The sequence below is a fragment of the Erinaceus europaeus genome, chromosome 10, assembly GCF_950295315.1.
Source record: "Erinaceus europaeus chromosome 10, mEriEur2.1, whole genome shotgun sequence".
In the NCBI taxonomy this organism is placed as follows: Eukaryota; Metazoa; Chordata; class Mammalia; order Eulipotyphla; family Erinaceidae; genus Erinaceus; species Erinaceus europaeus.
This window is the reverse complement of record NC_080171.1, coordinates 62,189,195-62,201,366: the sequence shown is the minus strand read 5'-3', so window position 1 is coordinate 62,201,366 and position 12,172 is coordinate 62,189,195. Positions and strand designations below refer to the sequence as shown.

General features: G+C 43.2%; 1 pseudogene; it reads left to right on the top strand.

Annotated features, from left to right (window-relative positions):
- The first annotated feature begins 8,689 nt into the window (after positions 1-8,689).
- Positions 8,690-9,432, top strand: LOC103125425 (nascent polypeptide-associated complex subunit alpha-like; annotated as a pseudogene).
- The last annotated feature ends 2,740 nt before the right edge of the window (positions 9,433-12,172 follow it).

Below are 12,172 nucleotides of genomic sequence, written 5' to 3'. Positions count from 1 at the left end.
CTTTAGAACTTTGAATATGTCATTCCACTCTCTCCTTGCCTCCTTCTTTGTGAAGAGAAATCTGATGAAAGTCTTATAGCTCTGCCTTTGTATGTAACTTCTTTCCTTTCCCTAGCAGCCAGCAAAATTTTTTCCTTGTCATTGACTTTTGATAGTTTTACAATAATGTGCCTTGGTGTTGGTCTTTTTGTATTAATAAATTTTGGTGATCATTCTGCCTCCTGAATGAGAATGTTCTGAGGGTTTCCTAACTGAGGGAAGATTTTAGCTAAAATTGCTCTGAAAATAGACTCTGGGCCTCTGGCCTTGTCCTCCTCTTCAGATATACCTATCACTCTTATAATTCGATCTTTTGATGGAGTCTGCAATTTCAGAGTTGCTTCAGTCTTTCTAAACCATTCCTGTCCATCATCTTTGAATTGAAAGAGTGGGCTGGCTATATCTTCTAGATTGGAGATTATTTCTTCTACTTCCTAAGCCTTCTACCTATGCACGGATTGCAGTTAGAGGTTCTTTTACTCCCTGGAGTTCTGACTGAAGTTCTTCTTTCAAGATTTGAAGATTCTTAGTGAACTCTGTTATAAATTCTTCTCTTATGTGTTTTAATTCCATAGTGACATGCTCTTTTTTTTTTTTTCCTCCAGGGTTATTGCTGGGCTCGGTGCCTGCACCATGAATCCACCGCTCCTGGAGGCCATTTTTTCCCCTTTTGTTGCCCTAGTTGTTGCAGCCTCGCGGTTATTATTGCCATTGTTGACGTTGCTTTGTTGTTGGATAAGACAGAGAGAAATGGAGAGAGGAGGGGAAGACAGAGAGAGAGGGGAAAGAAAGATAGACACCTGCAGACCTACTTCACCACCCGTGAAGCGACTCCCTTGCAGGTGGGGAGCCGGGGGCTCGAACTGGGATCCTTACGCCGGTCCCTGCACTTTGCGAGTGACATGCTCTTTTAATTCTTGCTTAAATTCTTTGAGTCTTCATAATGAACTTTCTGTAGTCTGTCTCTGAGACTTTCTCTAAATCCATAATTCCTTGATTTCCTCTGTTTCATTTCTGTCTGGCTGATACGGCATATTTGGCTGTTTAGTTCTGTTTCTCTGCTGGCACATTTTTTTTGTGCTGGTTATTGATGGCGGAAAATCTGAACTTCACCCACTCAAGTAGGAAGGCCTGGAAGCTTCTTCACAGACTGGGTGCCGGTAGCCAACCCCCTCCCGTCTCCCATCCTCCTGTATCTCCAAACTCAGTGGCCAGTCACCTAACTCAAGTTGGACGTGCTAAGATTGACCCAGTCTGGAAAAGAGAAATTTCCCATGAGTGGTCATCCCACTTCCGGTTATCTTGTCCATCTCCAAAAATCTCTCCCTTTACACTGTCTGAACTGGAAGACGCTTTGAAGAGGGTTAAACCGGGAACAGCTGCTGGCTATGATAACATCACCCCAGAACTCATTCTTAACCTGGGTCCCGCGGCAAAGAAGTGGCTCGCTTCATTCCTGTCCCACATCTTGGAATCTGAGTCTATGCCCAAAGTTTGGTGTCGTGCGAAGATTATAGCGGTTTTGAAACCAAAGAAAGACCCAACACTGGCCACCAGCTATAGACCAATTTCTCTCCTCTCTGTGTGTTACAAACTCCTTGAAAGGCTGCTTCTGTCACGTATTTCTCCTCTTACAAAGAAATTCCTATCACCAGCCCAAGCTGGTTTCCGCCCAGGAAGATCTACCTGCGAACAAGCCCTGGCCCTCTCAACTTACATTGAAAATGGATTCCAGAAGAATTTAAAGACAGGTGCTGTCTTTGTTGATCTCACAGCAGCCTATGACACGGTCTGGCACCGTGGTCTCCTGGTCAAGATCTCAAGATGCCTGCCTCCATGGGTGGCCAACACTATATCGTTTCTTCTCCAAAACAGAAGATTCCGGGTACATCTGGGTGACAAGTCTAGCAGATGGAGACTTGTCTCAAGTGGCCTCCCCCAGGACTCTGTTCTGGCTCCTATGCTATTTAATATTTACATCAATGACCTCCCAGAAACTTCTTCAAGGAAGTTCATCTACGCCGATGACATCTGCTGTGCAACTCAGGCATCCAAGTTCGACATCCTCGAGGAAACACTCACGAAAGACATGTCTCTGATATCTGATTACTGTAAAAAATGGCGACTAATCCCTAGCACTGCAAAAATGGTATCATCTGTTTTCCATCTACACCATGCCTCGGCCTCGCTTGAGCTTAATGTGCAGCTTGACAATACGAGAATCCGGCATGAAGCCCAGCCAGTCTATCTTGGCGTTACTCTCGATCGCACTCTGTCATTTCACAAACATCTCATAAAAACTGCAGCAAAGGTGGGCGTGAGGAATAACATCATTGCAAGACTGGCCAGCTCCTCATGGGGCGCGAGCGCTTCCACACTACGATCATCATCTCTGGCATTATGCTATTCCACTGCAGAATACTGTGCCCCAGTATGGTTCCGTAGCCCCCATGTCCACTTGGTCGATTCCAAATTATATTCCTCCATGAGGATAATTTCTGGAACCATCCGTTCCACCCCGGTTCCATGGCTGCCAGTTCTTAGCAACATCGCCCCGCCAGATATTCGTTGGGATGCAGCATCATCTAAGTTCATTTCCCACGTCTACGCTCGACCGGCCCTGCCAATATACGCGGATATCTTCGCCCACCCTGTCCAACGCTTGACGTCTCGTCATCCAATCTGGTCTCCTACGCCTACACTGAACTTCTCTGTTCCAGACTCTTGGGAACAGAGTTGGCAGTCAGCTGAGGTCAAGAACAAACACCTCATCACAGACCCCTGCAAGCGTCAACCTGGCTTTGACCTAGCACGTTATGATTGGGCCCTCCTCAATCGCTATCCAACAGGCCATGGCCAGTGCGCCACTATGCTCCATCACTGGGGAGCCAGAGATGACCCGAACTGCCCCTGCGGCTACAGACAGACTATGACCCATATAGTCAACGACTGCCACCTCTCCAGATTCAAAGGAGTTCTCGAAACTTTACATCAGGCTCAACCTAACGCTGTTGACTGGCTACGGAAGAAGGGCAAACGCTAGAAGAAGATGGCCAGCAGGTGGTGCTATTGTGATCTCTAGGTTTCTCTTTTTGTGTATGATCAGCAGTTGGTGGGAAGGGGTAGAGAGGTGGTTGCTTTGAGCTGTTTTATGGTCACAAATGCCCTGTTTTATGTTGTTTTCGCCTTAAATTCAGAAGGCTATACCCTCCCTGAGTCAAAGACTGAGAGGTTTTAAGCCTCTGTCTCTTTTTGTCAGGCACTAGGAACAATGCTACTTGCTTACTGTGCTTAAAGTGAAATCACCAAAATGGCGCAGCTCAGCACCCACACTGCCCAGAGCTCTGATTTGACTTTGCTGTCCTTCAACCTGTGCCTGCACCCCTTTTCCCTCCAACCACATGCGAGCACCCACCTGAGACTGCGGAAATTTCAGCTGTAGCTTATGACTTGAGTTGGGTCTCTTGTATTTATTTGTTGTTTTGGGAGGAGAGGAGATTAGGTCCCAGTTATTCCATGGCCATGCCTTCCAGAAGTTGCTGAGGAAAAAAATTATTTAATGAGGCCAAACTCCCTAAGTATCTTGTTTAAGCAGAAGAAAAAAAAAAGGTGCATAGGGAAAAAAATGAACTAACATAAGATAGGACAAATAAATGAAAACGATTTTATGAATGCAAAGGAAGAAAAAGTTTCAAGTAGAGGGTTGTTAATAATGTTAAACCCCATGTAAAAATTGCATTGAAATAAAAAAACAGAAAAGTTCATTATTATTATTAATCAATATATATCATTATTTTATCTTTTTGGTGTTTGTTTGATTCCAGGGTTATTGCTGGGGCTCAATGCCGGCACTACAAATCCATTGCTCCTGTAGGAAACTTTTTTTTTTTAATTTCTTTATTGGGGAATTAATGTTTTACATTCAACAGTAAATACAATAGTTTGTACATGCATAACATTCCCCAGTTTCCCATTTAACAATACAACCCCCACTATGTCATTTATCATCCTTCATGGACCTGTATTCTCCCCACCCACCCACCCCAGAGTCTTTTACTTTGGTGCGATACGCCAATTCCATTTCAGGTTCCACCTCTGTTTTCTTTTCTGCTCTTGTTTTTCAACTTCGGCCTGAGAGTGAGATCATCCCATATTCATCCTTCTGTTTCTGACTTATTTCACTCAACATGATTTTTTCAAAGTCCATCCAAGATCGGCTGAAAACAGTGAAGTCACCATTTTTACAGCTGAGTAATATTCCATTGTGTATATAGACCACAACTTGCTCAGCCACTCATCTGTTGTTGGACACCTGGGTTGCTTCCAGGTTTTGGCTATTACAAATTGTGCTGCCAAGAACATATGTGTACACAGATCTTTTTGGATGGATGTGTTGGGTTCCTTAGGATATATCCCAAGGAGAGGAATTGCAGGGTCATAGGGTAGGTCCATTTCTAGCTTTCTGAGAGTTCTCCAGACTGTTCTCCACACAGGTTGGACCAATTGACATTCCCACCAGCAGTGTAGGTGGGTTCCTTTGACCTCACACCCTCTCTAGCATTTGCTGCTGTTACCTTTTCTGATGTATGACATTCTCACAGGAGTGAAGTGATATCTCATTGTTGTCTTGATTTGCATTTCTCTGACAAGAGACTTGGAGCATTTTTTCAAATGTTTCTTGGCCTTTTGGATCTCTTCTGTGGTGAATATTCTGTCCAAGTCCTCCCCCCATTTTTGGATGGGGTTATTTGTTGTCTTGTTGTTGAGTCTGGCAAGCTCTTTATATATGTTAGTTATTAAACTCTTATCTGATGTATGGCATGTAAAGATCTCCCATTCTGTGAGGGGTCTCTTAGTTTGGAGGCAACTTTTTTTCCTTTTAACTGACAGGACAGAGAGAAATTGAGAGAGGAGGGGAAGATGGGGGGGGAGAGAAAGATAGACATCTGCAGACCTGTTTCCCCTCTTGTAAAGTGTTCCCCTCCTGCAGGTGGGGAGCCAGGTACTCAAACCCTGATCCTTGAGTGGGTCCTTGTGCTTAGTACTATGTGTGCTTAACCAGGTGTGCCACTGCCTGGCCCTGTGGATGATTTTCTTTATATATATATATATATATATATATATATATATATATATATATATATATATATCCCCTTTTGTTGCCCTTGTTTTATTGTTGTAGTTATTATTGTTGTTAGATGGGACAGAGGAGAGAGGAGGGGAAGAAAGAGAGGGGGAGAGAGAGACACCTGCAGACCTGCTTCATCGCCTGTGAAGGCAACTTCCCTGCAGGTAGGGATCCAGGGGTTCGAACTGGGATCCTTAAGCCAGTCCTTGCACTTTGTGCCATGTGCACTTAACCCGCTGAGCTACTGCCTGACTCCAGGGTGATTTTCTTTTATGTTATTAAATATTTTTATTTATTTATTATTGGATAGAGAAAGAGACAAATTGAAAGGGGAGAGGAAGTAGGGAGGGAGAAGAGACCGAGAGACACGAGACCAGCCCTGCTTTCACCACTTGTGAAGCTTTCCCCCTGCAGGTGGGGACCAGGGGCTTGAATATAGGTCCTTGCACACTTTAATGTGTGTGCTTAATCAGGTGCACCACCCCCCTGGGAGATCTTGACATGCCATACATCAGACAAGAGGCTAATAACCAAAATATATAAAGAGCTCACCAAACTCAGCAACAACAACAACAAAAATGACCCCATCCAAAAATGGGGAGAGGATATGAACAGAATGTTTACAAAAGGCCAACAAACATATGAAAAAATGCTCCCCTCTCAATTTCTTTCTGTCTCTATCCAATAATAAATAATATAATTAAAAACTAATAATTAAAAAATAATATGCCTTTTGTATTTTCTGTAGCTATAATTACACAATACCACACAGAATTCCAATTAATCTTGTATATTTAAAAATTATTCTCATCTGTCAATAATTCACTAAGAATTAAGAGATATGGCACTAACACATGCCATGTATGATGAGGCTATTGTTGTGGAAGGGGTGGTGACAGTGCACAATGAGGTCAGAAAATGCCTTAGGAGTCACAATTTTGATATATACTGGACTACAGAAATGGAATGTTTATGTTTCTCTGGGGGTCTTTTAGAGTGATTTTGTAAAAAAAAAAAAAAAATAGACCTACTACCTTTTGCCAAAACAGAGACCCCAAATCTTCATCTGCAATATTATTGCCTTCAGGTTCATGATTAGTCAACAATTTGCTCTGTTTTATCTCTTAACTCTTTTTCAGCCACCAGGTTCCAGATGATACCATGATGCCAACCCAGCTTCCTTGGGAAGAGGACCTCATCATGTGTTTTGGAGCCCCACCTCCCCAGAGCCCTGACCTATGAGGGAAAGAGAGAGACAGGCTGGGTATATGGATCGACCTGCCAACACCCATGTTCAGCAGGGAAGCAATTACAGAAGCCAGACCTTCCACCTTCTGCACCCCACATTGATCCTGGGTCCATATTCCCAGAGGGATAAAGAGTAGGGAAGCTATCAAGAAAGGGGACTAGATACGGAGCTCTGGGGGTTGGCATTGTGTGGAATTGTACCCCTTTTATCCTATAGTCTTGTCAATATTTCTACTTTATAAATAAATTTTTTTAAAAAAGAATACCTCTTATGATCTAACTGGCTATTTCAAGTGTATCCTAGGAAAAGGAAGCATATGAATTTGGATTTTTACAGTTTCACTAGACCACTTCCTTCCCTCATTTTGATATTTAAGGCAGATAAAGGAACTGAGCCAACAAATAGCTTCCAGGCTACAGACAAAAGGAAGGTCTGGTCAGCTGGCAGAAAATGTACATTACTGAAAACCACTATGAGGAAGGAACTGTAGCTTATGACATTGTAAAGGCAAGAACTTGTGAGTCTGGCAGTAGCACAGCAGGTTAAGCACACAAAGCGTAAGGACCGGTGTAAAAATCCAGGTTCGAGCCCCAGGCTCCCCACCTGCAGGGGAGTCGCTTCACAGGTGGTGAAGCAGGTCTGCAGGTGTCTATCTTTCTCTCCCCCTCTGTCTTCCCCTCCTCTCTCCATTTCTCTCTGTCCTATCTAACAACAATGACATCATCAACAACAATAATAACTACAACAACAATGAAAAAGAACAAGGGCGACAAAAAGGGAAAATAAATTTTAAAAAACTAAAATAAATAAATAAATAATAAACAAATACTCTAAATTCTGAACACTAATAAAAGGCAAGAACTCCAGGAATCTGCAGGGAAGTAGGATTCATCCATCCATCTACTGTGGCACTTTTGTTGTTTCCTCCCAAGGGATACTTGCTTTTCTCAGTAGGCTACATGGGAAGTTAGAGAAGCTGGAAAAGCAAATTTCTCTTCCTCTCCATCTTAACTATTTCCCTAATCCTGAGGCACAAAGCACATGCTTTGTCTTTGGTACTGGGGGAAAGGGTGTGGTGATCAACCTCTAACAAAGTGCTCCCCACTCCAGTAAACTAAGGGAAAGTTCATTTTAACAAAAAGCTAATTAGATTGAAAAAAGTCTTTAACGTAATTATAGGGTTGAAAGATAGCTCACCTGGTAGAATCTATGTCCTGTGCTTGAGGTTCAGGGTCTGCCTGTATGGGAGCACCATGAATGGCATTTGAGAAGCTCCATGGCCTGTGCTTGTGGGACAATATTAGAGTGCCTCTCTTTCTCTTCTCTCTCTCTCTCAAAAAAAAAAAAAAAGATTCAGGGACCAGGGAGATAGCATAGAGGTTGGTCAAAAGACCTTCATGTCTGAGGCTCCAAAGTCCCAAATGTAATCCCGGCATTATCTTAGAAAAAAGGGGGGGAGGGGGTCGAGTGGTAGCGCAGTGGGTTAAGTGCAAGGGCTGGGTAGGGATCCCGGTTCGAGCCCCTGCCCCCCCACACACACCTGCTGTGGAGTCACCTCACAAGTGATGAAACAGGTCTGCAGGTGTCTATCTCTCCCTTTCTCTATCTTCCCCTCCTCTCAATTTCTCTCTATCCTATCCAATAACAACAATGACAACAAAAGTGGGAAAATGCCCCCCAGAAGCAGTGTATTCCTGGTGCAGGCACGGAGCCCCAGAAATAACCGTGGAGGCAAAAAAAAAAAAAAAAAAAAATCATTGAGAGGGAGCCCGGAAGCCCAGCGGTGGCTCACCGGGTTAAGAGCACATAGTAGGAAGCACAAAGACCCGCGCAAGGATCCTGGGGTAGGCTTCACAAGTGGTGAGGCAAGTCTGCAGGTGTCTGTCTCTCTCCCTCTCTATTTTCCCATCCTCTCTCAATTTCTATCTGTCCTATCAAAAAAAAAAATCGGGAAAAAAAAAAAAACAGTGGCAGGAGCAGTGGTTTTGTAGTGCAGGCACGGAGCCCCAGCAATAACCCCGGAAGCAAAAAAAAAAAAAAAAGGAAGAAGGAGGGGGGAGGGGAGGGGGAGGAGGAGGAGAAAAAGGAGAAAAAAAGGAGGAGAAGAAGAAGGAGAAGGAGAAAAAAGGAGAAGAAGGAGGAGAAGAAGAAGAAGAAGGAAGAGGAGGAGGAAGGAGAAGAAGGGGAAGAAGAAGAAGGAGAAGGGGAAGGGGAAGGGGAAGGGGAAAGGGAAGAAGGAGAAGGAGAAGAAGAAAGAAAAAGGAAGGATCTCCCCTTCGGCAACAGGCGTAGGTCATGCTCCCTCGCTGTCCTTCTCCTGCTGCCATCTTGGTTCCGCGTTCCCGCACACAGTGCCCGGGGAAGCCACAGAAACCGCCCCTGCTACAGAGTTGCCACAGCCACAGGCTGAGACAAGGTCTGGAACAGAATCTGATAGCGAGGAGTCAGTACCAGAGCGTGAGGAACAGGATTCCACACAAGGAACCACACAACACGCTCAGCTGGCGGCAGCAGCTGAAATCCATGAAGAACCAGTCAGGAAAGCGAAACAGAACCCGAGTGAAAGAAGGCACGAAAGGCTATATCCAAACTGGGCCTTCGGCAGGTTACAGGGGTTACTAGAGTCACTATCCAAAAATCAAAGAGTATCCTTTTTGTCTTCACAAAGCCAGATGTCTACAAAAGCCCAACATCAGATACCTACATAGTTTTTGGAGAAGCAAAGATTGAACATTTATCTCAGCAAGCACAGATAGCAGCTGCTGAGAAATTCAAACTTCAGGGTGAGGCTGTCTCAAACATCCAAGAAAGCACTCAAACTGCAACTGTACAAGAGGAGAGTGAAGAGGAGGAAGAGGTTGATGAAACCGGTGTCGAACTTAAGGACATAGAATTAATCATGTCACAAGCAAATGTCTCAAGAGCAAAGGCCGTTCGAGCCCTGAAGAACAACAGTAATGATTTTGTAAATGCTATTATGGAACTAACAGTGTAACCATCTGGAAAAAAAAATACTTTTGGGGGGGCGGGGCATTATTCCAAGAGTATCTGTAGCTTATAGTTTGAAATTTGTACTGTTTCTATCATTAATAAAGTTATGGCTTCTTGTTGGATAAAAATAAATTTAAGGGGGTTGGGTGGTGGCGCAATGGGTTAAGCGCACGTGGCGTAAAACGCAGGGACCGGCATAAGGATCCCGGTTCGAGCCCCCGGCTCCCCACCTGCAGGGGAGTCGCTTCACAGGCGGTGAAGCAGGTCTGCAGATGTCTATCTTTCTCTCCCCCTCTCTCTGTCTTCCCCTCCTCTCTCCATTTCTCTCTGTTCTATCCAACAACAAAGCAACGTCAACAATGGCAATAATAACCGCAACGAGGCTGCAACAACTAGGGCAAAAAAAGGGGGAAAAAATAAATAAATTTTTTTAAAAAAGGAAGAAGAAAATCTTTTTTTAAAAAAACTCTCTCCTTCTCCTTTTTCTCTGTATAATGAAAAGAAAAGAGAAGACTGGCACTGAGTCCTGGCAATAATAAATGGTGGGAGGAAAAAAAAAAAGATGAACTGGGGAGGCCAATCAGAGGTAATGTGCATGTGTATGAACCTTGAGGTTTGTTTCCCCCTGCTGTATAGATTTTAAAAAAAAAAGAGTTATAGTTTCTTTGGATAAAAAGAATTCAGGTTAAGTTTGTGGACTACACCAAATAGTTTCATCTTTATATCAGTATGCACTTGCTTTAATAAGATTAGTATCTGTCGAAAATGATAACACAGAAAATGAGATAGCATTTCATTTTGGCTGGTAGATCCTATGCCAAGTATAATTTCAACGAATTGAGTCTGCTTTTCTTCCATAGTACTCCAGGTTGTAATCACACTTGGAGTACTATTTTACAGAAAGGTTTTTAAATAAAACAAATTAAGTGATCTGGAAGGTGGCACGATAGATACAGAAAGGTTTTTAAATAAAACAAATTAAGTGATCTGGAAGGTGGCACAATAGATAAAGTACTGAACTCTCAAGCATGAGGTCCTGAGTTCAACCCCTGGCAGCACATGTACTGGTGTGTTATCTGGTTCTTTCTCTCTCTCCTCCTATCATTCTCATTAATAAATAAATAAAATATTAAAAAATAAAAAATTACACAATTTTGAAATCTCATTTTAGTTTTTCTGTTTTTGTGAAAAGGGCTGAGGAGATAGCATAATGGTTATGCAAAAAGCCTTTCATGCCTGAGGCACCACAGGTCCCAGTTTCAATCCCCCGCACCACCATAAATCATAGTCAAACAGAGCTCTGGTAAATAAAAAATATATATATACATTTATATTTTTGTGACTTATCTCTCCTTCTTCTCCTGTTCCTAATGACCACGTACAATCACCAGCCTTCAGACAGTGATGCATATTATCCTTTCCCAGAAATCCCCTCCCACCTCTCTTTAGAGTTATTGGGTCTGCAGCATTAGACCATAGCTAATTAAAGTTTTCTTTTCTTTTTAATATTTATTTTCCCTTTTGTTGTCCTTGTTTTTTGTTGTTGTAGTTATTATTGTTGTTGTTACTGATGTCATTATTAGATAGGACAGAGAAAAATGGAGAGAGTAGGGGAAGACAGACGGGGGAGAGAAAGACACCTGCAGACCTGCATCACTGCCTGTGAAGCAACCTTCAGGTGGGGAGCTGGGAGCTCCAACTAGGATCCTTAATGGGGTCCTTGCACTTGGCGCCACGTGCGCTTAACCTGCTGTGCTACCACCCAACTCCCTTAACGTTTTACTCTATGTTTTCCCTTTCTTTTTTAAAATTTTTATTTATTTATTCTTTTGTTGCCCTTGTTTTGTTGTAGTTATTATTGTTATTGTTGATGTCGTCATTGTTGGATAGGACAGAGAGAAATGGAGAGAGGAGGGAAAGACAGGGGGAGAAAAAGACAGACACCTGCAGACCTGCTTCACCGCCTGTGAAGCGACTCCCTTGCAGGTGGGGAGCCAGGGGCTCGAACCGGGATCTTTAGGCTGGTCCTTGTACTTTGCGCCACGTGCGCTTAACCTGCTGTGCTACCACCCAACTCCCTTAAAGTTTTACTCTATGTTTTCCCTTTCTTTTTTAAAAATTTTATTTTATTTATTCTCTTTTGTTGCCCTTGTTTTGTTGTAGTTATTATTGTTATTGTTGATGTTGTCATTGCTGGATAGGACAGACAGAAATGGAGAGAGGAGGGGAAGACAGAGAGGGGGAGAGAAACACAGACACCTGCAGACCTGCTTCACCGCCTGTGAAGCGACTCCCCTGCAGGTGGGGAGCCAGGGGCTCGAACTGGGATCTTTAGGCTGGTCCTTGTACTTTGCGCCATGTGCGCTTAACCTGCTGTGCTACTGCCCGACTCCCTTGTTTTCCCTTTCTTAATTTAAGTTCCACTTATCAGTAAGGCCAGCCTGTATGACCCTTCTCCTGATTTACTTCACTTAATAGGATTCCTTCAAATTCCATCGAACTTGTAACAAGAGATTTCATCATTTCTTGCAGTTGGGTATGATTATACCACATCTCCCTAAACTCATCTGTCACTGGAAACTCAGGTTGTTTTCAATTTTGGTTATTACCAATAGCACTGTGGTGAACATATGTGTGTACAGATCTCTTTAGATGTTTTGTGTTCTTTGGATAGATGCCTATTTAGCACTTATGTCAAACTTCCCTAGTTTTGCTTCTTGAAGAAGGTAATTAGAAGACAGATGTTTAGCTTTGAGCTTTACTTC